Source organism: Phodopus roborovskii, unplaced genomic scaffold, assembly GCF_943737965.1.
Source record: "Phodopus roborovskii unplaced genomic scaffold, PHOROB, whole genome shotgun sequence".
Taxonomy (NCBI): Eukaryota; Metazoa; Chordata; class Mammalia; order Rodentia; family Cricetidae; genus Phodopus; species Phodopus roborovskii.
In genome coordinates this window covers 25,237,532-25,261,588 of record NW_026126407.1, presented here as the reverse complement: position 1 = coordinate 25,261,588, position 24,057 = coordinate 25,237,532, and the positions used below count along the sequence as shown (strand labels likewise).

The following is a 24,057-nucleotide window of genomic DNA, read 5'->3' as shown; positions in this document are numbered from 1 at the left end:
TAAACCGAATCTCTGTTTGCTCATCTGCAAAGACATATTGGAATTCTAATGTGAACTATGACACAACAGATGAATAAGGATAAGTTTAACATGGCAATAAATGAAGGCTTTGAAGTCAAGATCCCCATCTTAAAATCCTGACACTGCAAACCCCTAGTTCAGGACTTTGAACCAGTTATATTACTTCTCTATGCCTCAGTTTAAAAATTTCCCACTTAGAAATGGGGTAAGGTTTTCTCAGAATATTGCAAGATAGTGTGCAAAAATCACCCTTTCTGTGGGAGACTAAAATAGCCCACCTGAAAGTAAGTAACTAAAAATCTCTTTTTAGATTTATTTATGTGTATGGCTGTTTGGCCTGCATGTATGGATATGTACCACATGTGTATCTGGTACTTGCAGATCACAGAAGAAGGCATCAGAACCCTTAAACTGGAGTTACAGATGGTTGTGAACCACCATGCGGATGCTGTGTCCCCTGAAAAAGCTCTTGACCATTGAGACACTTCTCTGGGCCTGCAAAAGTAACTTTAAAAAGTTTTTCTTTTTATGTATGCTATGTGTATATGTCTGTCTGGACAAACACATGAGCAAGTGCGTGTATGGAGACCAAAAGAGGGGGTTGGATTTCCAAGGGGTGGCCAAAGAACCTGGGTGCTGGGAACCAAACTCTTCTGGAAGAGTTGTAAGAGCTCGTAACCACTGAGCCATCTCTCTGGCCTCAGACTGTTTTTAATTCAGTTTTGTTTCAACAGGGTCTCTTGTATGCCAGGCTAACCTTGAACTTACTGTGTATCCTCAGAGAAGGTGACCCTCAAGCTTCCACCTCCCCAGGGCTAGGGTTATAAATGTGCATCACAGCACAGTTTATACAGTGCTGGAAACTGACCCCAGGGCTGGCTTTCAGGGCGCTAGCAAGCACTCTACCAACTGAACCACACCCACAGTCAACCAAATGTATTTCCGTGGCATACGTCAAGTTGGCCATTCGGAGGAACTGCAGACCTTTACAAACAGAAGATACGGCTTTTTTTTTTTTTTTTTTTTTTTTTTTTTTTTTCTTTCAGGAAGCTGTTCACTTCTGCCCACATCAGTAGACGGTAGGTGCAGGCAGAGGTATTTCTCATACTCCCTTTTCTGCACAGGAAAGACCTTATCTACAGGAGGACACAGGAGGTCTGACTGGTCAAGATGGAAATGATCACAGGTCATCCTGACCTGAGAGACTTCATCTTCATTATAGGCCTGGGCCACTTCTTTTCCCCTAGAAGCCCAACCCCATCCCTTTGTTCACTTCACTGAAGGGTTCCATCATCCTGCCCTACATTTTTTATTTCCTTGCTTTGAGATAGGACCTTACTATATAGTCCAGGCTGGTCTGGAACAGGATACCCTCTTTCCTCAGCCTCCTGTGTGCTGGGATTACAGATGTTTACCCCCAGGCAGGTTCCCTTGACTCTCTCTGAGTGCCTAGCTTTAGCGCCTATGCATACTAATGCATATACAGAGGAAGGTGGTTATGTATTTCCCTTCCTAAACTGTATAATTTCAGTTCATTTCAAAGATGAAAATAATCAAAATTGGCAAGTAGAGCTAGGAATGGTGGTACACCCCTTTAGTCACAGAACTGGGGAGGCAGAGGCAGGTGGATCTCTCTAAATTCAAGGCTAGTCTGGTCTCCTTAGTTCCAGGAAAGCCCTGTCTAAAAACAAAATAAAACTTGGCCAGAAAGACAGTTTCTCAGGTAAAGGCACTTGCCATGCAAGTTTGGTGACCTGAGTTTGATTCCTAGAACTATAAAAGATGGAAAGAGAAAACAGACTCCATGAAATTGTCCTCTGACCTCCACATGCATCTCTCTCTCTTTCTCTCTCTCCCTCCCTCCCTCCCTCTCTCTTACACACACACACACAAAACACCAATAATAAATTATCTTTTTAAATGATCAAAACTTTCGAACAGCCCTACATCTAACTGTGTGTGTGTGTGAGAGAGAGAGAGACAGAGACAGAGACAGAGACAGAGAGAGAAGGGCTTGAAGGGTTATAACCAGCCACCCTCCCATAGTGTTTTCCAAGGCCAGGTCTCATGGCTCTCCCTAAGCCAGGAATGCCCTCCATATCATTTCTCTACCCAACCTTCTAGAACCTAGACCAGTGTTTCTCCATTCTAGTTTTATTAATACACCCTGAAAACCTTTTCTCCAAATGATTTAAGGCTACTGCAGCCAACAAAATTGAACCCACTGACTGGTCTCAGCTGTACCTCAACTGGGGAACCAGGGAGATTTCGCCTCCTTAGAATCCCCACAGGGCACCACATCACTCTCGCTTGACCAGCTTGTGGTCAGCCATTGATGATTTGCCATTCCTGTGTAGCTGAAGGTCACTGGCCCTGAATGCACCCTGGGGAAGGGGGAAAAAAATCTATCTTCAAAGAAAACTTTTCTGGGTTATCTGATTCTAGTTTTTCTGTCTTCAGGCTCTTTACAGCTGAGCAAGTTGTAGGTGACTAATGTTCATACATAATAATTCTAGTAAGTTGCACATTCCACTGTCTCTCCCTTCCCCCTTGGGTAGAAAAACCAGTTTTGCTTCTCAGTGCATATTTCTTTCAATATGAAGGTGGCTATTGATTCCATTTTGAGCTGGTTACTAATAACTGCTTGCACTAGTTCATTGATTGGAAGTAGAATAAAACCTTGAGCAAGATATCATTTTTATTTTATTGCATGTAACTCATGGCTTGGACCTTTTGGGGGACATTACTGTACAGCTATTGTGCCTGCTGTAACTCTCCAGCCAGGGATGGCATTTCCTAAAGGTTGTCTTGCACCAAGAGAAACCAATCCTTCCAGGATACTTTTCCTCAAAAGCACAGATACCTCACTCTGCTCACAAGAACTGAAATCCAAGGGATCTCCTGGCATCTCTTCACCTGGAGTCTGTCTGTATGTCTGTCTCCTTTACTTTGGCTGAAAGTATAGAGCTATGTACTGCCCTGAACCTCTCCTCTGGAGTCACCTTAGGGTTCCAAAGAACAAAACTGTGCAGAACAGATCATCCTGCAAAAGTCATTCTGTGAGGGGCAAGCTGCACCCTGGAACTAAAGTAGTCAGCCTGTAGGAATCAGATTGAGCTCCTAAAGCAATGGTACTGATAATGATGACAGGGATAAGGGCTTCTAAGAACCATCTAGAGGAACCAGAATGGAGATAATGAAGGTTGAGGCCACACGGGGGACCAGGATTAGTTGACTGCACATCTCCTGCCCCAGTTCTTCCTCTATTCAGACCTAATGGAATGTCAGTATCCTGGAAATGGGCTTGGTGTCCCAGCCTCCCTCAGTTTGTTCTTCCTCCCAACTTGGTCACACTGAGTAAACTATTTCCTTTTAATGTTTTTTTTTTTTTTTTTCCCATTACTGGTCTCTAACTGGTTTATTGGGACCAGGTGGTTGAGTCTTGACAGCTAGGGCTGCAGAAGCCCAGGTTTACATAATAAAAACTCCAGTTACAGCCATGAGAAGTTTCTGTAGTGACATCATTGAGAAGTCACAGGGAAAGAAAAATGGAACCATTGAACCAAATTGCAATTGCTTTGCTCTCCATGCTATGGCCAGAAGGGAAATGACCTGAGAAGTTGGGTAACTTGTCCGAGTCCAGAGAGAAAATTACTGATTAACTGGGGACTCATGAGAAAATAAAACAAGACAATAAACCTACTAGCAACCCAGACTCACTGGTAGGAGCTGGGGCTAGGACAGAAAATTGGACAGCCAAGGCTCTTGTGCCCATGGCACTGGCAGCCTAATTCTGAAGTCTGCCCACCAATAACTGTCAAGGAAAAAAATGAACACTGATTGTGATAATTTGGGAGGCACACATGTGCCATGGGATAGTGAGAGTCGGTTTTTCCTTCCACCATGTGGGTCCTGGGGCTTGAACTCAGGTCATCAGGCTTGGTGGCAAGTGCCTTTATCTGCTAAGCCATTTCACTGCTCACTGCCCCACCCTTCAGTTACTTGTAAATAACACAGAAAAAGTAAATATTGTAGGTTGGGAAGTAGCTCAGTTGGTAGAGTGCCTGTCCAGTGCACACAGGCCCTGGGTTTGATCCCTAGCACCAAATAAACCAGGCACGATAATACATACAAGCAATCCTAGCGTGTGTGAGGTAGAGGCTGGAAGATAAGAAATTCATCATCAGCTATATAGCAAGTTCAAGGCCAGCCTGGACTATATGAGACACTGTCTCAAAAACAACCATTTTAATAACAGAGTCTGAGAATTTTCTGTATCCCAGAAAGGTATGGTGCCTCCTGGCGTAAGTCTACTGTACTTTTAAGGCTTTGGCTTTCAAAATCCCTTTCAGGCTGGGAATGCAGTTTAGTGTAGATTAATCATTTAGCATGTGTAAGTCTTTGGGTTCTAGTCCTACCACCAAGAAAAGATAAATCTAGAACTTTCTTTCTGTTTTCCTATGGGCTCCCCACAGCCAGAAGGAGCAGCTCCCAATCCCTGCTGGTGAAGCGGGATGGAGCACCCCTGTCTTGCTCTTCCCCCTACTCCAGGCTCTCAGGTTTCTTAGAGAGCAGTATCTTCCAACTCCTGACCAACAGTCATTGATCCCCAGCTGGACAAGGACCCAGGCATTCATCCGACTGCCCCAGGATCAGAAATTGCCTGGTGTGGGTTTGAATCCCTGGTGAGGTCATGTCGTGAATGATAAAGTCTAGCATCTTACAGCAGTCAAGTGTCCTGAGGTGTTTAGAAGCTAGTGGTGGGAAGGACCTGAGTTCAGATCCCCAGAATGCAGGTAAAGCCCTGCACAGCAGCCAAGCCTACCATCCTACTACAAGATGGGAGGCAGAGACAAGAGGATCCTCAATAGCTCACAGGCCAGAGGCCAACAAAATAAGAGACCTTGCCTCACATAGAAAATGTAGGTAAAAAACAGCTGCAAGATGGCTCAGTATATGATGACTTGAGTTCTATTCAGGACCCACAACACGGAAGGAGAGAACCAACTTCCAGAAAGATGTCCTCTGACCTCCACATACATGCCATGGCATGAATATAGGGGGACACATTTCTAGTCATTTCTTTACATTTGAGGACGAGAGTGAATCTCTGTAATGGTCTGATACCAGCACCTAACAGAGCAAGGGTTTCCCAAGCCTGTTCAGCTGGAAGGATTCCATCAGTGACAAGGACGACTTTAAGGAGCATCTGCAGGAGTTGAGAAAGAGGAACCGGAGGCTCAGGTAGCCTCCTGAGTACCACACCCTTCTGAGGTTACCACAGCAGCACTAACTTCTTTACACAGAGCACTTTACAGTTTACAAGGCATTTGCATATCTGCAGGCTCCATGAAGATATCAGTCCTTTTACAGATAGAGGAATCTGGGTTCATAGAAACCACAAGCCAACATTGCTCTACAGGGCCAGCCTTGGTGGGGGCTCCTTAGTCCTCTAGGAGAGGGCATTCCGAATGCAAATGGAATGCAGAATGTAAATAGAAGAGGCTGAATTCCAAGCCAAGAAGCAGAAAGCTAGGATACAACCCTCATTTCCCACCCTCCACAAGGGGAACGTGTGGAGACATCCTCAGCTTTGGCCCCACCCAAGAAGTCTCTTGAAGAAGATGCCTAGGGGTGCATGGGGCCACCACTGTGCCTGAATGGCACTGTAAAGAGCCACCACCCAGGCCCAACACATCTTGGCAGCTGGAGGCTTGGGTACAGGTCTCCTCCTCCAGTGAGGATGGAATCAGGGTGAGGAGGTGCCTATCTGGTGGGTGGAGGGGCAGAGATGGGGCGGGGCTAGGCCTGGTGTCCAGGACTCCTCTGGGAGCTGCAGTGCAGTGCAGTGTATATATGGTCTCTGGCAGCTCTCCAGTGCTGCAGTCCCCCACTCTCAGCCCTACCCCCACCCCAGCATCTTTATTCCCAGGGCAAATCCATGTTTTGTCCATCGACAGCTGCATCCCCTGCCCAGAAACAGCAAATAGGTTCAGTATCCCAGCAGAGGGAAGCTCATGAACAAAAGGACAGGAAGTAAAGGGACATCATGAGCGACAGTCACAGCTGCAAGGAGATGAAGGCCTTTTCTTCCCTCCATGCCCAGCCACACCCAACTCCCAAATCTGAGAGCCGTTCAATTGGCGGGGGTGGGGTGGAGGTGGGGGACACCGGAAGTGGCAGCCACCTAAGCAGACTGCTATGGGGAGCAAGGGCCCAGAAAGAAAAGAGGCCCTTCCAAGGGCTCCACTCAAGCTTCAACACAGGGACTTGAAAGAGAGTTACCCAGGGTCTTCTGCAAGGCTCAAGGCCTGCAGCCAGAACAGCAGGGGCAAAAATGGTTGCAGATGGGGCAAGAAAGGCTTCAAAGTCGGGCTGCCTTGTCTGGGGGGGGGGGGTTGGGAGCAGCAGCATCAAGATGTGATCTGGGCAGGAGAGGAGGTGGAAAGAGGGCAGATTCTCAGGGGACACGGGAAGCTCTTATAAACCCAGGAGCCATATGCCCAAATTTGGAAGTGTCTGGAAAGACCCACCAGAGTTTGGACAAAAGGAAGAGGAGGGAGGGAAGGAGCAGAGGCCAGATTCACTCTCCTAAAGTAGCTTTGCACCACCCACACCTGTACCAGCAGCCAGATCAACCCACTCTTACAGTGAATGTTTACCTAGAAAGGGGTTTACTAGCAACTGGGAGAGGGAGGCTCAGAGAGGGAAAGAGACCGGCTCAAGGTCATACTGCACGTTGGTGGTGGGGTCTGGGTTCGAGGTCAATAGAAAGCATCTAAGGCCCTGGAGCTTTGGGAAGGCGCAGGGTTGTTGGCCTAGGAGAAGCAGAAGAAAGAATAGGGCCTCTGCTTCCGGCTAAGAGCCCTCCGTGGCTCCTGAACAGGTGAGCAGCTGCGTAATGGGGGGCCGACCCATCAGAGCCCTCAGGATGGACAGCTGGTCCTTCCTTGGTGGGCATCAGGGAATCTCTCTCCGCGACCACACAATGAGCCATCTGGCGCGCAGCAGAGGATTCAATTCCTCAAAGCTCTCAAAGTTGGGCAACTCACAACCTCCCTAGAGGGTCCCTAGATCCGCGTTCCCAGTCGTCCCAAGTTTTTCCACCCGTGAAGTTAAGGCGATCAGGTGTGTCCCCCCCCCCCCCGCCTTGAACCACACCCTCGGTGGGGCCAGGGCTCCACCAGCTCCCCTCCCCCTCAGGGGCGCTGTCACCCTGCGCCTGCACCTCAGGTTCACTCCAGGGATACACCCAAACGCGACACCCGGGGTGGCCGTACCGCAGCAGGGACCCGGCCAGATGCCCATCCCCGATCCCCGCAGCCCTGGACTCCATGCCCTGCAGCGACTCTGCACACTCACCGTGAGGGGGAGGCCTTGGGTCAAGGAGACAGACAGCCGCAGCTCGAAGCCCGTTAGCCAAGCAGCAGCCGCAGCGCAGACTGGGCGCACCGTGGCACGGGACACGTGGCACTCAGGGGCCAATCGGGTTCATTCGCTGCCCGCTCCGCCCCGCCCCGCCCCACCCCGGGTGCTTCACTTTTGGAGTCTGGGTGTCACCAGCTGCAGGGGAAGGGAAGGGTGAGGGACAGGGTGCTCTCCTGGAGAACGTGCCAACTCCTACCTGGGTCGGTTCATACCCCAGACCTTACGCCTCCAGAGGGAAGGGGACTTGGCAAATCAGAATTAGAAGTCAAGCTAAAGTCCTGTTCTGGACACTCTTCCATAATCTTTCAAGTCTCTGAAGCTTTGTTTTGAAACAGAAAATTGAGGCTCATTAGACTCGAAGTTGAGACCTTCCCAGACTGATCAGATTTCATGCCTTTCCGTGCTATTGGGTCACAGGCATAGTCACCTACTTTTCAGGGAAGGAAAGCCCAGAGGAGATAGAGCCTCGCCCAGGGTCATACAGCTTTTGGATTGTGGTGTTGGGAATCAAACTTAGGACAGGTAGCTCCAGAGGGATCCCTTGACCTTGGGGAGTGCATTCTGGTGGAAGAAGATCCACCAAGAAGACCAGAAATTGTCATTCAGGTCTGTGTGGAAAAGCAGCAGTCTCTGGGAGTCCCTAGGAAACAGATGGCTCAGCTTTAACAGTGATAGCTCCCTGTTTGGTAACCACTTCTCTGAGTTTCTTTACAGGGTCATCCTTAGGGACCAGTGAGCTGGTGCAGCAGACAAAGGTGCTTGCTGCCAAACCTGAGTTTGATCCCTGAGGCCCACATGAGGCACATGCCTCCCAGCTCTAAAAATAAATGCAATTTTTAAAGTTTTTTTTAAAAAAATATTATCCGTGGGATCTGTCACTAGTTCAAAGCCTTATAGGCTCTAATAAGATCTGATTAGAAAACATATTCTCTTTCTGTTTCACGCAGTGGGCATTTATTGAGTGCTTGCTGTGTGCTAGAGCAAGGTGAACAGGTGGGCTCAGCAGCCCTGCCCCACCCTGGGGAACCTTCCAATAGATGGGAGTTTTGATTGTTTTTCTGGGAAGCCTAGGGCTAAGGTAGAGGAAGCATGTGAGATGAAACAAATTGGGCAGTCTAACCTTCAGAGTGGGAATGACACAGAAATTTTGAGAAGAGTGAGCTCAAGTGGCAAATGTTATCAGCAGGGCCTGTGTCCCAGCACTGAGAGGCTGAAGCAGGATGAGCAAGAGGATCAGAAAGTTCAAGGTCATCATTGGCTTCATATTAACTTCAAGGCCAGCCTGGGCTACCTGAGACTCTGTCTCAAAAAACATGCAATACTGGACTGGGAGTTGTGGCTCAGTTTGTAGAGCGTTTGGCAGGTACAGAGCCCTTGGTTGAATTGCCAGTACCACATAAAACTGGATTTAGTGGTTCACATCTGTAATCTCACTACTCAGAAGGATCAGAAGTTCAAGGCCATCCTTAACTACATATCAGGTCAAGGACAGCCTGGGCTACCTGTGACTCTCTCAGAAAACCAAATAAATAAATGTAAAGAAGAAAAGGAGAGACATCATGGGGGAAGAAGACAGAAGAAGGCTGGCCCTGCCAAGATGGGGTCCTTGCATAAAATCATAGCTGCTGTCATTCTCGGAGCATTTTTCTTCAATAACACTGTTGTATACTCCCTCCTTGTTTTAAATTATTGTACTTGTGTGTACAGGTGTGTGCATGCACTCAACATTGAGCACAAGTGCCAAAGCATCCATGCAGAGGTCAGAGGACAACTTGCAGGACTTGGTTCTCTCAGGTTCATGCAGGTCCTGAGAGGAGAACTCAGGTTGTCAGGTTTGTGGGCAAGATCCTTTATCTATTGAGCCATTCCTCCATCCCTGTACACCTTTTAATTATAACGTCATATCTAATCCCAACAATTCATTAATTGGATATTTATATTTATTTATTCAGTACCTGGTCCTATTTCAGAAGCTTTATCACCAAAATAAGATCTCTGCTCTCATGGTATGCATCCCAGCCTAGAGGAGATGGACACACCATAACAATGATAACATGTGAGCATGGACAAAAACTGTAGACGAAAAAGGGGGAAAAAACAGGTGACACCTGCTGGGTGACAGATATAGTACTTAGTAGGGTGTTTAGCAAAGGCTAAATCTGAGAGATTTAAGAAAGACTCAGAGAAGATGAAGTCAGTAGAACTGAGTAGACATATGTTGGAAACAATAGTGGGAACAGCACTATAATACCTGGGACCAGAAGGGTTTCAGGGCGTGGAGCAAGCAAGAGGCAGAGATAGAGGAGGGCCTGGAGTCCTTGGGGGCTGCTGCAGGATGTTGGGCAATGGAGGGATGAGGGTTTAGTACATTCACGGCTGTGTAAATGCTGTGTCTAACTAACTCCCTACCATTTCTTGACTTTGAGAAACCATTACCTTCTTAGCAGTCACTCCCCATCTCTCCTGAACCTGTCTTGCTTTCTCCTCTTCAGCCCTATCTTGTCTCCCCCCTTACCACTTCATTGCCTCTCCCCTTCATCATTTTTGGTCTTTTGAGACAAGTCTCATGTGTTTGAGGCTGCTCATGAACTCCTTGTGTAGCTGACAATGACCTTGAGCCCATCACGCTCCAGCTTCTCCCTCCCAAGTGCTCCTATTACAATAGTGACCCACCACACCTCACCACCCCACCCCTTCAGATTTGATTTCTGTCTCTATGGATTCTTTTATCGACTTAATATAAATGGAACGATACATATGTAGCCTTTGTGGCCTGGCCTCTTTTGGCATCCCTTAGTTCATCTACATTGTAGCATGTGTCAGTACTTCCTTTTTAGAGCTGATTGATATTCTGTTGTGGGAGTCTGATGAATTTTGCTTTTCGGTTCATCTGCTGGTGGAACTTGTTTCAACTCTCTGGCTATTGTAATTGAGCCACTATTAACAGCAGGGGATACTTAATTGAATGCTAGTGTGTGGGTTCCCTCATCTTAAGTTACCTAGAAGTGAAACCCACCTGGCTATATGACAATATGGCTCTCCTTTCCTTGCAGCATTGGGCAATGAAGGCAGGACCTTACCTATGGTAGACGACACTCTCCCATTGAACCACATTCCTCTATGTTGAGCTTGCTGAGCCCCCACAGGTCTGATTTTCACAGTGGCTGCACCATCTGGTATTTCTGCAGCAATGTACACTGTTCAGATTTCAGCTTTCTCCACATCCATGCCAATGTGTGCATGATCGTGTGTGTGTGTGTGTGTGTGTGTGTGTGTGTGTGTGTGTGTGTGTGCGTGCGTGCTAGGGATAGAACAATGGGCCTGGTACGTGTTAGTCAATTTTAACTCCTAGTTATAACTCCAGCCCAAGACCTGATTTATTTAGGTGTTGTTTGTTGTTTGACAGGGTCTCCTATATAACCCAGGTTGGTCTTCAGTTTGCAGTGTAGCCGAGGATGACCTTGAACTCCAGATCTGCTTCCAGTTTCTGAGTGCTGGGATTGCTGATCTTTATCTGAGTTACCAAGCTTCATTTATGTGGACTAGGGATCTAACCCAGGTCTTTGTGCATATGAGGCAAGCACTCTACCACCTGCCAAGACGCACACCCCCAATCCAAATTTTTCAGTTTCTCTGATCATTACCATCAGCATACAAATAGGCTCTAATGTTTTCATGGTTGGGTATGGTGGCACAATCTACACCTGTAATTCCAGCATTCAGGAAGTAGAAGTAGGACTGTCAGGTATCCAAGGTTATCCTCAGAAATATAGTGAGTTCAAGGTCATCCTCAGCTACTTAGTGATTCAAGGCCAGCCAGGGATACAAGAGACCTTAGAGAGGGTGGGCAACTGATGGAGAAGAGAAGAGGCAGGAAGTGATATTGTAGAAAATAAGATAGAGTGTACAAGCCTTACAAGGTCTCACTGCTCAGCCTAGGCTCTCACTGAACTATGATCCTCCTGTACTGGCTTCTCAAACCCTGGGGTTATAGGTGTGGTTCTCCACATCCCAACAGTACTGATTATATTTTATTTCCTTTTCTAGATTTTTTTTTTTTTTTTTGGTTTTTCTGTATTGCTTTGGGGCCTGTCCTGGAACTAGCTCTGTAGACCAGGCTGGCTTCAAACTCACATAGATCTGCCTGCCTCTGCCTCCTGAGAGCTGTGATTAAAGGCATGCACCACCAATGCCCGGCTAGATTTTTAATTTTTTATTAATTTACTTTTTAATATTCCAATCCCAGTTCCCCCTCCTTTTTCTCCTCCTGCTCCCCCCCCCCCACATCCCCTATCTCCCATCTGCTCCCCAGAGAGGGTAAGTCTTCTGCTAGGAAGTCTACTAAGCCTGTCTCATCATCTGGTTGAAGCAGGACCAAGCCCCTGCCCCCATGCCTAGGCTGAGCAAGGTATCTCTCCATATAAAATGGGCTCCACTACGTCACTTAGTACATTAGAGTTAGATCTTTGACCCACTGCTACTGGCCTCATAGATTGTCCCAGTCACACCATAGCCACCTGTATTTAAGGAGTCTAGTTCAGTCTATGCAGGTTCCCCAGTTGTCAGACCTGAGTCAGTGATCTCTCGCTAGCTCAGGTCAGCTGATTCTGTGGGCTTCTCCATCGTGGTCTTGGCTCCTTTGTTCATATTATTGCTCCTCCATCACTTCGATTGTGTGCTCAGCCCAATGGTTTGTGGATTTCTGCATCTGCTTCCATCTGTTTCTGGAACAGGGTTCTAGCTTCTCTAGGGTTATGGATTGTAGGTTATGGGTGGGTATCTTTTGCTTTATGTCTGGTATCCACTTATGAGTGAGTCCATACTATATTTGTCTTTCTGGGTCTGGGTTACCTCACTCAGGATGCTTTTTTATAGTTCTGTCCATTTGTCTGCAAATTCCAGGATGTCATTATTTCTAACCACTGAGTAGTACTCCATTGTGTAAATGTACACACATTTTCTTTACCCATTCTTCTGTTGAGGGGCCTCTAGGTTGTTTCCAGGTTCTGGCTATTAAGAGTAATGTTGCTGTGAACATACTTGAGCAAATGTCCTTCTGGTGTGACTGTACCTCCTTTGGGAATATGTCAAAAATGGTATTGCAAGGTCTTGAGGTAGGTTGATCCCTACTTTTCTGAGAAATTGCCATACTGTAAAACTGACAAATTTAATTTTTTCATTTGAGACAAAGTTTCTTATATCCCAGGATGGCTTCAAACTCTATGTAGCTAAGAGTAACCTGGTCCTCCTGCCTCCACCTTCCTAGTGCTGGATCATAAGCCCTGCATGGCCAGCGACTTCCATTTCCATTTAGTATTCCTAACTTGCTGTACATGTAATCAAAATGATCACTTTTACCTGAAGTCAGCTGAAGAGGCTGAAGCTGGATTAAAAGCTGGTTGCTTTGGCTGCATAGTTGTGGCCTTACTTCAAGGAGTGGAAGCACCCAGCAAGAATGACAGCTAATAAAGTTACCATACCTTGGCTGAGTCTTTGCTTCTTGGAATCAGTCCTAAGAAAACAATCTGAGATATGGGGAATGCTTTGAATGCAACACTGTATTTTTTTTTTTTTAGTATGAAGAGGAAGTCCCCTCAGCTGTGGGACTGTAAGTATGCAGGTGTCCAGCCTAGCAGGCTGATGGAAACAAACCCTGGAAGGAAGCAAACATCCAGATGGCACCATGCTTTTGGAATTCTTCCAGGCCCCTTTCTCCACAGAGTGGCCCATCCAAATGGGTCTGTATGGGAGAGGGTGAGACGTCATGACTCAGACCAGGATAATGCACCAGGACTGGGGATTTTCTTTAACTCTTTTCTGGGTTCTAATTTGAACTGTTTATAGGAGGAGAATCTTTGAGCACTGCCTGAAGAAGCTGAAAGTGGGCAGACATTGCCACCTGCTGGCCAGTTGCTGGATGGTGGCCAGGCAATGCCGTATCTTCTGATAGACTACCTGACTGATAAGAACGGGAATGCTCTTCAACAAAGCACTCAAAGGACTCTCTCAGGGACTGCATAAGAGTTAAGAATATTTTTAAAAAAGGACATTAAGCTGGAGTTGGAGAGATGGGGGTCAATCTGGAGCAGTTAGGGGTCAATATGGTTAAAATGTATGAAATTTTCAAAGAATAAAATAATAATAATAATAATAGCCATAATGATGACAATAATAATAGAGTTAAAGATCGATTCTCCCCATAGCTCCTGACCATTTGTCATGAAGATTATTTCCTGCTATTGGAGTCTTGCAATATGAAGACACCCACTTTGGGACAGGAGGTCACTTGAGGGCTGGGATGTGGCTTAGTTGGTAGAGGGCTTGCCTGGTATACATGTAGTCCTGGGTTCCATTTCCAGCACTGTAGGAACTGAAATGGGCACGAAGGCTTAGGACGTGGGAAGTGGAGGCAGAAGAATCTCAAGTTCAAGGTCATTCTTACTACACAGCAGAGAAGGGCAGAACTCCATGAGTTCAGGGCAACCAGGACTACATAGTGAGACCCTATCTCAAAACAAATCAGCATCCTCCCAAAGGACCCACAGACTTAAAACAGTATGTCTGAGCTGGGTGTGGTGGCACATGCTTTTTATACTAACATTTGGGAAACATAGCTAGGCTGATCTCGGTGAGTTCAAGGCCAGCCTGGTCTACATAGTGATGCGTTCGTTTCAGGCTAGTCAGAGATACACAGAGAGACCCTGTGTCAAAATAATAATAATAACAACAACAACAATAATAATACACTCTATGAAAGGAGTCTGCAGAACAGGCCTAGGGTTGCTCTGCTTGAACATCAGGAGGCAGACGTGAAGGTGCAGGCCCAGAGTATTATAATATACTACTATGGACTTTATGAACATTGTGGGCTACACTGTTTAAAGTACATTTTGCTAGGTGTGGTGGCACATGCCCTAATACCAGCACTCTGAAGGTGGAGACAGAAGGGTCAGAAGTTTAAGGCCACCTTGGGAAGCTACCATCTCATGTGGAAGTTCTTTCAGACAGTAGGGAGCTGTCCCTTTCTACGACAATGCTTTCTGGAATAATTCCGAGGAACTTGAGGAGTCTCCTAAGGAGGAGTCATTGCTAACATTTGTACCTGGTGGGCTGTGGAGATGCCTCAGTAGGTAAAATTTCTTGTTGTACAATCTTGATGACCTGAGCTCCATCCTGGGATTCCATAGTGAAATGAGAGAATAATAGACTCCCTGAAGTTGTTCTCTGGCCTCCACACACCTGCTGTGTGGTATGTGTGAATTGCCCCCTCCAATAATAACAAGTGAATATGAGATCTACCATAAGCAGCTACTGTGTTGTGGGCTTCTCTCTCTTAAAGGGAGTTGCTAGGATTTCAGGGTCCAGGTCTCCTGGTTGCTGGCTATCCTGGAACTGGCTTTGTAGGCCAGACTGGCCTTCAACTCACAGAGATCCTCCTGCCTCTGCCTCCTGGTTGATAGGACTACAGGTGTGCGTCACCATGACTGGCTCCCAGATTTACTCTTGTTTTATGTGTATGCATGTTTTGCCTGAATGAGTATCTCTATACTATTTGCATGCAGTTTTCTAGGCAGGGTGTCAACCATGCTGCCCAGGCCAACCTCTCCATCTTTGTCCCCTGACTCCAGCGCTGAGATGACAGGAACACACCACTGTGCTTTCTGCTTGCCATCAGGTTCCCACACTTTTGAAGTCTGGCTGAGATCTGCCGATATGCTGTACCCTTCCTTGTGAATTTTCTTCCTCTGTTATTTCTCCTGAGACATAATCATATTCTTGTTACATAGCTCAAGCTAGCTAGCCTGGTACTTGCAATGATTTTCTTGCTCTAGCCTCCCAAAGTGGTGAGATTGCAGACATGGGCCACATGTCCAGCTAGAGATTTTCTTTGTGGTTTTACAGCTTCCTTCCCTTTGCATCTTCAGTTATACACCACTATTCTGGCGTTATCAAGTTCTTGCATGTTAGTTCCTCATGAGCCACTGTCAGTCCCACTCTGGGTGAAGTCACTTGCCAGCTCAGCCTCAGGGGGTTTATTTCTTCAGTGTCTTTCCCCTTGGCAAACCCCTGCTATCCATGCCCTGCTTGGTGACATCACTGGAGCCCAAGCAAGGCTCTGGCAGCAATCACTGGTGTTGGAATCCCTCCGGATGCAGCAGGGTTCCTGCTCCTCCATTGCAGCAACAGCCTGGCAAAGGTCCTCTGAAAGGAGTGACCTTTAAAACTGCAATCGATGCCTGACCCCTGAGTTGAATCAAAGTGGTGGCAGTAGAGAGTGGAATGCCAAGATTATCAGGGATTGGGGATACTGCTCAGTTTGTAGGGGGCTTGCCTACCTTGCATGAAGCCCCTGGCTCAATCCCCGACACTGCCATAAGCAGGGTATGGTACTCCATGCCTGTGATCCCAGCACTTGGGAGGTGGAGGCAGGAGCATCCAGAGTTCAAGGCTATTTCCAGCAAGGATAAGGCCAGCCTTGGACTGCAGGACACCCTACATCAACATATAAATCACAAGATCATTCATATAAGGAGGATGTGTGGGAGAGTTGGCAACAATAAGGACATCTGGAAACATCTGCATGTCATTCAATGCTATAGAAATCCAGATGTGTCTTGGAAGAGGGGCAGGATGAAGTCCCAGGGTCCTTATTGCCCCTGTAGTAGTAAGCTGGCAATGTGTTGACTGATAGCCTTGAAGGATCTGGCTTCTCCCTGCACCAGATCATAAAAGACTTGGACAGATAGTTTGTAACGCTGATCCCAAGACTTCTGCTGGAGCCAGAATTAGCTCGCTTGGTGTAATACTTGGCTAGCATGTAGGAGGTCTTGGGTTTGATCCCCAACATAAGTCAGACATAGTAGCACAGCCTCCTGTTGCTACCACTAGAGAGGTGGAGGCAGCAGGATCAAGAGTTCAGCTATGTAGTAAGTTTGAGGTTATGTTGTATGTGAGACCCTGTCTCAAAAATAAGGGGGTGCCGGGGGTGTAGTAGTCTTTGAAGTTAAAAATAAATCAACAGAAAAACTCTGGGTTTCTGGTTCTACCACAGTCTAGCCAAGTGTGGTGGTCTGAATGAGGAAGCCTCTCCCCCATAGGCTCATGTGTGTAAATGTTTGGGCCCCAATTAGTTGAACTGTTCTGGAAGGATCTGGAGGTGTGGCCTCATTGGAGAAGGTGTGCCACTGGAGGTGGGCTTTGAGGTTTCAAAAGCTCATGCCAAACCCAATCTCTCTGTCTCTGTCTCTGTCTCTGCCTGTTGCATGTGGATCAGTATGTAAAGCTCTTGGCTACTGTCCACCATGACGATCATGGAACAAATTTCTTTTTTTTTTTAATTTATTTTATATAACAAAGTCCATTTAAATGAAAACAAACATTTATAGACAATATTTGGGAATTTGGGCGTTGTTCTTTCCAAACTACTTCCTGCTGGTAAGGGGCACTGTCATGGGGGATTCGAAGAAGATTCAGAAATCCTGGCTGTAGTCTGTAAGGCTGCTTTGTCCAGCTGTTTTGAATGTAGGATCACCTTGTACTCTGTTTCAGGCTTGATCAAACCACATTAGTCTGGAAGGAATTCACATCTTTTCATTTTCTGTGGAAACAAAAATAGAAATCCCTTTCCCCAGTAACTTGCCTTTTAACTTAAATTTTGGAGTCAAAGCATTTTTTTTAATTTAATTTATTATTTTACATGTCGATCCCAGTTCCCTCTCCCTCCCTCCCTCCCTCTCTCCTTCCCTCCCTCTCTCCTTCCCTCCCTTTTACCCTCTCTGCCCTCTCACATGCACTCTAACCACCCTCCCCTCCCATCCCCCACTCCAATTCCGTATGTAGGGGAATGCCATCCAGTTGGGGTCATGTAGATCTGACAGGTCATGTGAAGTAGGGACTAGGGCTTCTCTCCTGTCTCTAGAATAAGGCAGTTATCCCTCCATGGGGGATGTGTTCACAAAGTACTTTTGTGCACCAGGGATACATCCTGGCTCCATTGTCTGAGGTCCCTTAGACTGCTCAGTCCTTCTGGCTGAGACCCATATTCAGGGGGGCCTGAGTCAGTCCCATGCTGGCTTCCCAGCTATCAGTCTAGTGGCCATTAGCTCCTCCTTGTTCAGGTAAGCTTTCTGTATGTGTTTCTGCCGCATGTCCTCTCCATCTGCATCTGGGTTCTAGTTCAACTCAGTGTTTATGTATGGGTGTTTGATCCTGTTTCCAACAGACATTAGTTGAGGGCTCCATGGATAAGTTAGTTGTTGATCTCACTCGCCGGGAAGGGCATTTATAATAGCCTTTCCACGGAAGCTCAAATTGTTAGTTGGGAGCAGTCTTGTAGTTCTCTAGACCTTTCTTTGTGTTCAATTTTATCTTCAAACCAATATTGGCTCCCTCTTTTATGTTTTTTCTCTCTCTGTCTCTGCTCTATCTCTCTCTTTCCTGTCTTCTATTCCTAACCAGGCTCAATCTTCCTGGTCGCACATGTTTTCCTTTCCTCCCCCTCGTTTTCTCCTACCTCTCTCTCCATTCGCTGCCCCCCCCACTTCCCCTGAGCTCTGGGGGACTTGTCCCTTCCCAGTTCTGTGAGGGACTTTATATGAATCTCTTAGAATACACCTTGTATCCTAGTTCCTCTGGTGGTGTGAATTATAGGCTGGTGATCCTTTGATCTAGATGGACCAACTTTCTAAACACCATACTATACCACTCTGTGATCGTAACTGCAAGCTCAAGATTAAGATACTTTTCATTATGCTAAAAACATCTGTCACAGTTTTCCAGATAAAAGGAAGAACGTTAATTAAAACTTTCAACCAAATCATTTCTGACATGAATATACTACCATTTCTACAATGCGGATTTCAGTACATATGATAAACAATGGAAATATTAATGTGTCTAAAGCTTATGTTTTCATTAACTAAAAGGATTCTTATAAGTTCCAGGGAGCCGAATTGGACCCACCCAAACAGGTCAGATTTACTCCAGATAAATATCACTCAACCTTTCCCTGGTCCTAGGACTCCCTTCCCTCATCTTGGGACCCCTTGGGAACTCCTCCCTCACCTTATGATCCTCCTCCCCTCAAGTCCCAGAACCTAAGAAAATTTTTTTTTCTAAAACTTAACCTTGTTCTCTGCTCTGCCAATATCTTGCCAGGTCTAAAAGGCACTAGAGAGCTCCATACAGCCTAGGCTATGATGAAACGACCAGCTACCCCAGGATGTGGCAGCACCCCAGCTTTCTCATGTCCCCCAAAGATGGTCAATGCTCCCCAGGTCAGAAGGAAGTAGTCTTGAGAACTCGACACCCTAATTCCCTAACCTGCCTTGCCTAACTCCTCACCTTTTTAATAATAAATAAAGGTGGGAATGTAAAGATTCCAGCATTATGCTGATTTGCTCCTGTCACCTGGCAGAATGCACTCAGGTAATAAATACCCTGGTCAGCCACTACTAGTCTACAAGGGATGCCTTTAAAAGACAGACCCCGCCCACTTATACTCTCTCTCTTTTTCCTACTGTCTTCCCCCTTTCTTTTTCTGCTGTTCCCCTGGGGCAGACCAGACTTTTCCTGTCTCTCTCTTCTCTTCTGTCCTCTCTCTGTCTCTGTGTCTCTTTACCTCTTTTTCTCTTTCCTCCTCCCTCCATTTCTAATAAAACTTCTCACTTAAGCTCTGTCTGCCTGGCATGTTTGTCCCCCGCCTCAGTCTCCCTAGCCTGCTATGGAATCCGACTTCAACAAGATTCCCCACCCACTTCATCCTAACATCTGACTTTGAGATCCCCTCTTTGGGATTCCAAGATACCACGACTCATTCAAGGATCTAATGAAAGATCACATCTCCCTAAATTGTCCTGTGTATGGGGTAAACTTCTAGGCCGGGAGACAGCCTGGTGGGTAATAATGTACCTGCCTTGCAAGCATGAGGATTTCAGCTTAATCCTCAGAACCCACATAAAATCCAGATGCAGAGGCATGTGTCTATGATCCCAGTGCAGAGGAGGCAGAGATGGGAGGATCTCTAGGGCTGGGTGGCTGATGTCCCCCTCTCTGTTCTATCCTGCTCCTTCTTCTTTTCCCACACATTCTCCTTCTATTTAATCTCCATGCCTGCCTGCCCCACCTGTCCTTTTTTCCTGTCTCACTATTGGCCATCAGCTCTTTATCAGGCCATCAGGTGTTTTAGACAGGCAAAGAATCACAGTTTACAGAGTTAGACAAATGCAACATGAAAGAATGCAACACAGCTTTGCATCACTAAAACAAATGTTCCACAGCATAAACAAATGTAGCATATCTTCTTAAAAATAATATTCTAAACAGATGGCATTCCTGAAGATGACACTCAAGGTTGTTCTATGGCCTACACACACACACACACACACACAAATATGCATGAACACACAAATTACATCACACACAAAAAAATAAAAATCCTTCTAAGCCTGGATGGAGCTTGCCTGAATAGCTAGCCATTATCATTAATGTCTGCTTAATGCATTATTGTTGGTTTTGTCTTTTTTTTTTTTTCATTTTCAAGAAGGGGCTCTCTGTGGTGTAGTTTTGAAGCCTGTCCTGGAACTCATTCTGTTGACCAGACTGACCTCAAGTTCACAGAGAACCACCTGCCTCTGCCTCCTGAGCACTGCCTGACTTTTTTGTCTGCTTTTGAGACAAGGTTTCACTACTTAGCCCTGGCTTGCCTAGAAGTCACTATGTAGACCAGGCGGTCCTCCAATTCATGGAAATCTCCTTGCCTTTCCTTCCTGGATGCTGGGAATAAAAGTATGTGCTACCACACCCACCATGATTTCATTCTTGGTATAGACACAGTAAATACATGACAAGTGAAAACTAACTGATGTATGATTTCTAGAACATGAATGAACATTTCAAGATGGCTTATTTTCAAGGCTGTCTATCCCAGACACATATTCCCCATGCTGTGACTTATCTCAGACTAGACAGCAGGAGGGGAATGACTTTTCCAATTTCATAATGTATCCTGGATCATTTGGGTCCTGTCCTTTTGTCCTCATCTATCCTTTGTCCCTTCAGGAATCCTTGGATTAGAAAAGAAGATGAAGCCATGTCCTTGCTAGTAAAACCATTCTGGGGTATTCATCTATTGATCTAGCCATGTACTCATCCATCCATAAATATACTCACTTATCTATCCTTTTATCTAGCCATTTACCAATTCTATCCATCCATCTACATATCCACCTACCTAATGATTCATCCATTTGTCAACTTACCCATCAATCCACTCACCCATCTAATCCCCAATCCAGCCATTCATTATCCATCTATCCACCCATCTGTCCATTCATCCATCTACTCATTTACTCCATCAATCCATTCACCATTAAGAATCTAAGGCCACAAAGTGCAAGGTGCCTTTCCAAGGCTCTGGGAGTCAAGTATGAGTAATCCAGGCCTGGTCCAGCTTTAAGGATCACATACTCACCCCAGAAGGACTAGAAGCAAATGGTCCTAGAGTAATCGCACAGGTTTTTCTACAGCTATACACTGTGAAAAGTACAGTAGGGTAGGGAGGAACAGGTGCTCTGAGAGCCTTCAAAGACCCCCCAGGCTGGACTTGGGATCTATAGCACACTCAAAGACATAAAGGCTCACTCCCCAGGGCATTGAGCAGATCCTGCATGCTGGATATCTGGGAGACATAGACACTATCCATATGAGGCTTATCCCCTGCAAACTCAGCTAGAGTGTGTGGTCTGCACAAATTTTAGCACCTCCTTCAAGACTGTTGAATTTGAGACATCAGTTAAACCACTGCTCTCTATCCCAGCACTCAGGAGGCAGAGGCTGGCAAATCTGTGAGTTCAAGGCCAGCTTGGTCTACAGAGATAGTTCCAGGACAGGCTCCAAAACAATATAGAGAAACCCTGTCTCAAAAAAACCAAACCAAAGCAAACAAAACAAAATAAACCCCAACAACAACAACAATAAAAAACAAAACAACAACAATAAAACCCCCAAAACCAAACAAACAAACAAAACCATTGCTCTCCTTAAGCATCTTTCAAACTTTGGGACCAGCCACTGAAGAACCAGAGAGCCTGGGGAGGACAAAAGCCTCCTTAAACCCCGGTCTGGGCTAGGCAGAGTCAGCCAGCAGGGGGCAGAGCAAGCAGTGAGGACCAAGTTCATCCAGCTGAGGCTGCCCTTCACCAGGCTAGCTGCCAGGCGCTGCAGAGGGAACTTTAGTCTCCCTAAAACCTGGAGGGATGCTCCAGGTGCAAGCCCTCCTTAGGTGCAGGGTAGCAAAAAAAAAAAAAAAAACTAAATCTAAAAGCAAAAAGCCCAAACCGAAAACATTAAAACATGTAAAGCTGTAAGAAGAAAAACAAACTCTGAACTGTGTTATGTCTCCCCAAACCTTGTTTGAGATGAAGTTTCATGTAGCCCAGGCTGGCCTTAAACTCATTCTGTAATCAAGGATGACCTTGAACTTCTGATCCTCCTGCCTCCACCTCCTTAGTGCTTGAGATTATAGTTTTGTGATATGTCACTGGGTTTATGCGGTGCTGGGATTGAACCCGGGCTTTGTGTATCCCAGGTAAGCAATACATCCCAGGGTTAGTATTTAAGGTTTTACTGTGTGGTTTGCTCTTTGAGGAGGTTCTTTCTATGCCGTTTAAAGGAAAATGCTTTTAAGGACATCAAAGGTCATTGTCAGCATGCCTTTCTGTATGAAGCTGGACACTCAAGTTCTGAGTCTGGATGAACCAAGCTCCTGATGTAGCATAAACATAACCATGGACAGTGCATGTGGCCATGTTTCAAGATGTCATATGGACAATGAAACACAAAATCCTATTTTTCTTTCATTTAAAAACATTACTTTGGGTGTTGTCATGACTTTAATCCCAGCATGGGAGGTAGAGGTAGGCAGCTCTCTGTGAGTTTGAGGTCAGCCTGGTCTACAGAGTGAGTTCCATGCTGACCAAATCTACATTTTAAAACTCTGTCTCAAAACAAGCAAACAAACAAACAAAAACCAGCTAGTGAGGAGGATTGAAGTGTTGGCTCAGCAGGTCACAGCACTTCCAGCTCTATCATTAAGGGCTGGAGTTCTCTCCCAGCAGCCACCATGCAATTTCAGCTTCAGGAGATCCAGTGCCCTCTTCTGACCTCTATGAGCACCTGCAAGTACACCTCCTCAAGTACATGTGCATATGAGAGATCGAGCGAGCACATGTGCGTGCATGCGTGCGTGCGTGTAGTAGTCGTAGTAATAGTAGTAGAAGTAGTAGTAGCAGCACACACTTGTAATGCCAGCCCTCCAGAGACGAATGCAGGAACATCAAAAGTGGAAGGCTATCCTGGGCTACATAGTGAGTTTGAGGCCAGCTTGGACTGAATGAGTTAAAGGTTTTCTTCCCTCAAAAATTATGCAGAGGAATTGGAGAGATAGCTCAGCTGATAAGTGCACCAGCTGTTCTTTCAGAAGATCCAAGTTTGATTCTCAACACCCATACGTTGGCTCACAACCATCAAGGGCACCAGGTAGACAAAAACAAACAAACAAACAAAAAGAAAACAAAACCAAAAACCAAAAAACAAAACCCATAAAATAATAAAATTATTTGAAAAAATTACGCAGAGGCAGTAACAGTCAGCATAAGTTTCACTTCCTGCCACAGCTACACTCATTTTTGTCCTAGCCCCTCCCCGTGACCTTTCTGTGACCCCAATGCTCCCTCCCAGTTCCCCCTTTCTGGTCTATATCCCTGTTTCTTTTCTGAGCAGGGATCTGAATGGCCCCATTCTCCATGGCAGGGGGACCCTGGGGAAGAACTTTACTTGCCATTTTGGAGAAGTAAGGACTGGATATTTTGGTTGGCCTCTTCCCTCCCACGCCACTGCTCCCTGGCAACTTCTCTGCTCATAGCCTGTTGTCCCCGGCCATAGTCTCCGCAGGCATGCATACATCTGTGTCAGCACACATACACACAAAAGCACACAGGATTTTTTTTTTCCCCCTCAAGAGACTGGAGAGATCGATTAGAGATTAAGAGCACTCATGGCTCTTCCGAAGGACCTGAGTTCAGTTCCCAGCACCCATGTCAAGGACTCATATCACTTTTGACTCTAGCTCCAGGGGATCTGACACCCAGCTCTGGCCTCTGCAGGCACCAGCACATGGGAGGCAGGTGCACATATACATAGATGAAAATAAATTGTTTAAAAAGTGTGCAGCCCAGCAGAGGTAACCCTTCTGACAAATTCAGTGTAAGAAAATGATCTGTTCAAAGATGGCTACACAAGGTATTTCAATTAGAATTGTTTTAGGGCAGCTTAGAATACCAAACTAAATCCAATACACCATCAGTACTCAACCATTTAATGCTACAACCCTTTTATACAGTTCCTCATGTTGTGGTAACCACCAACCATAAAATTATTTTCGTTGCTACTTAATAGCTACAATTTTGCTACTGTTACTAATATAATATAAATATCCGATATGCAGGATATCTAATATATGACCCCCAAAGGGGTTGTGACCCACTCCCCTTCACTGAACTGTGAGGCATACCTTGTAAGAACACAGCATGTGAAAGGATTAGCATGTCC

The 24,057-nt window shown here is 46.0% G+C and overlaps 1 protein-coding gene across 3 annotated transcripts in view; it reads right to left on the bottom strand.

Moving 5' to 3' along the window:
- Positions 1 to 24,057, bottom strand: part of Anxa6 (annexin A6) — a 203,183-nt gene that overhangs the window by 42,582 nt on the left and 136,544 nt on the right. For 2 of the 3 annotated variants that reach the window (XM_051180648.1, XM_051180649.1), the window contains exon 1: positions 7,384 to 7,463. The exons of the other annotated variant lie outside the window; for it this stretch is intronic. The gene's annotated coding sequence lies outside the window, so the exon portion shown is untranslated. Of the gene's footprint in view, positions 1 to 7,383; positions 7,464 to 24,057 lie in introns of those variants that run through there. 3 annotated transcript variants of the gene reach the window in all.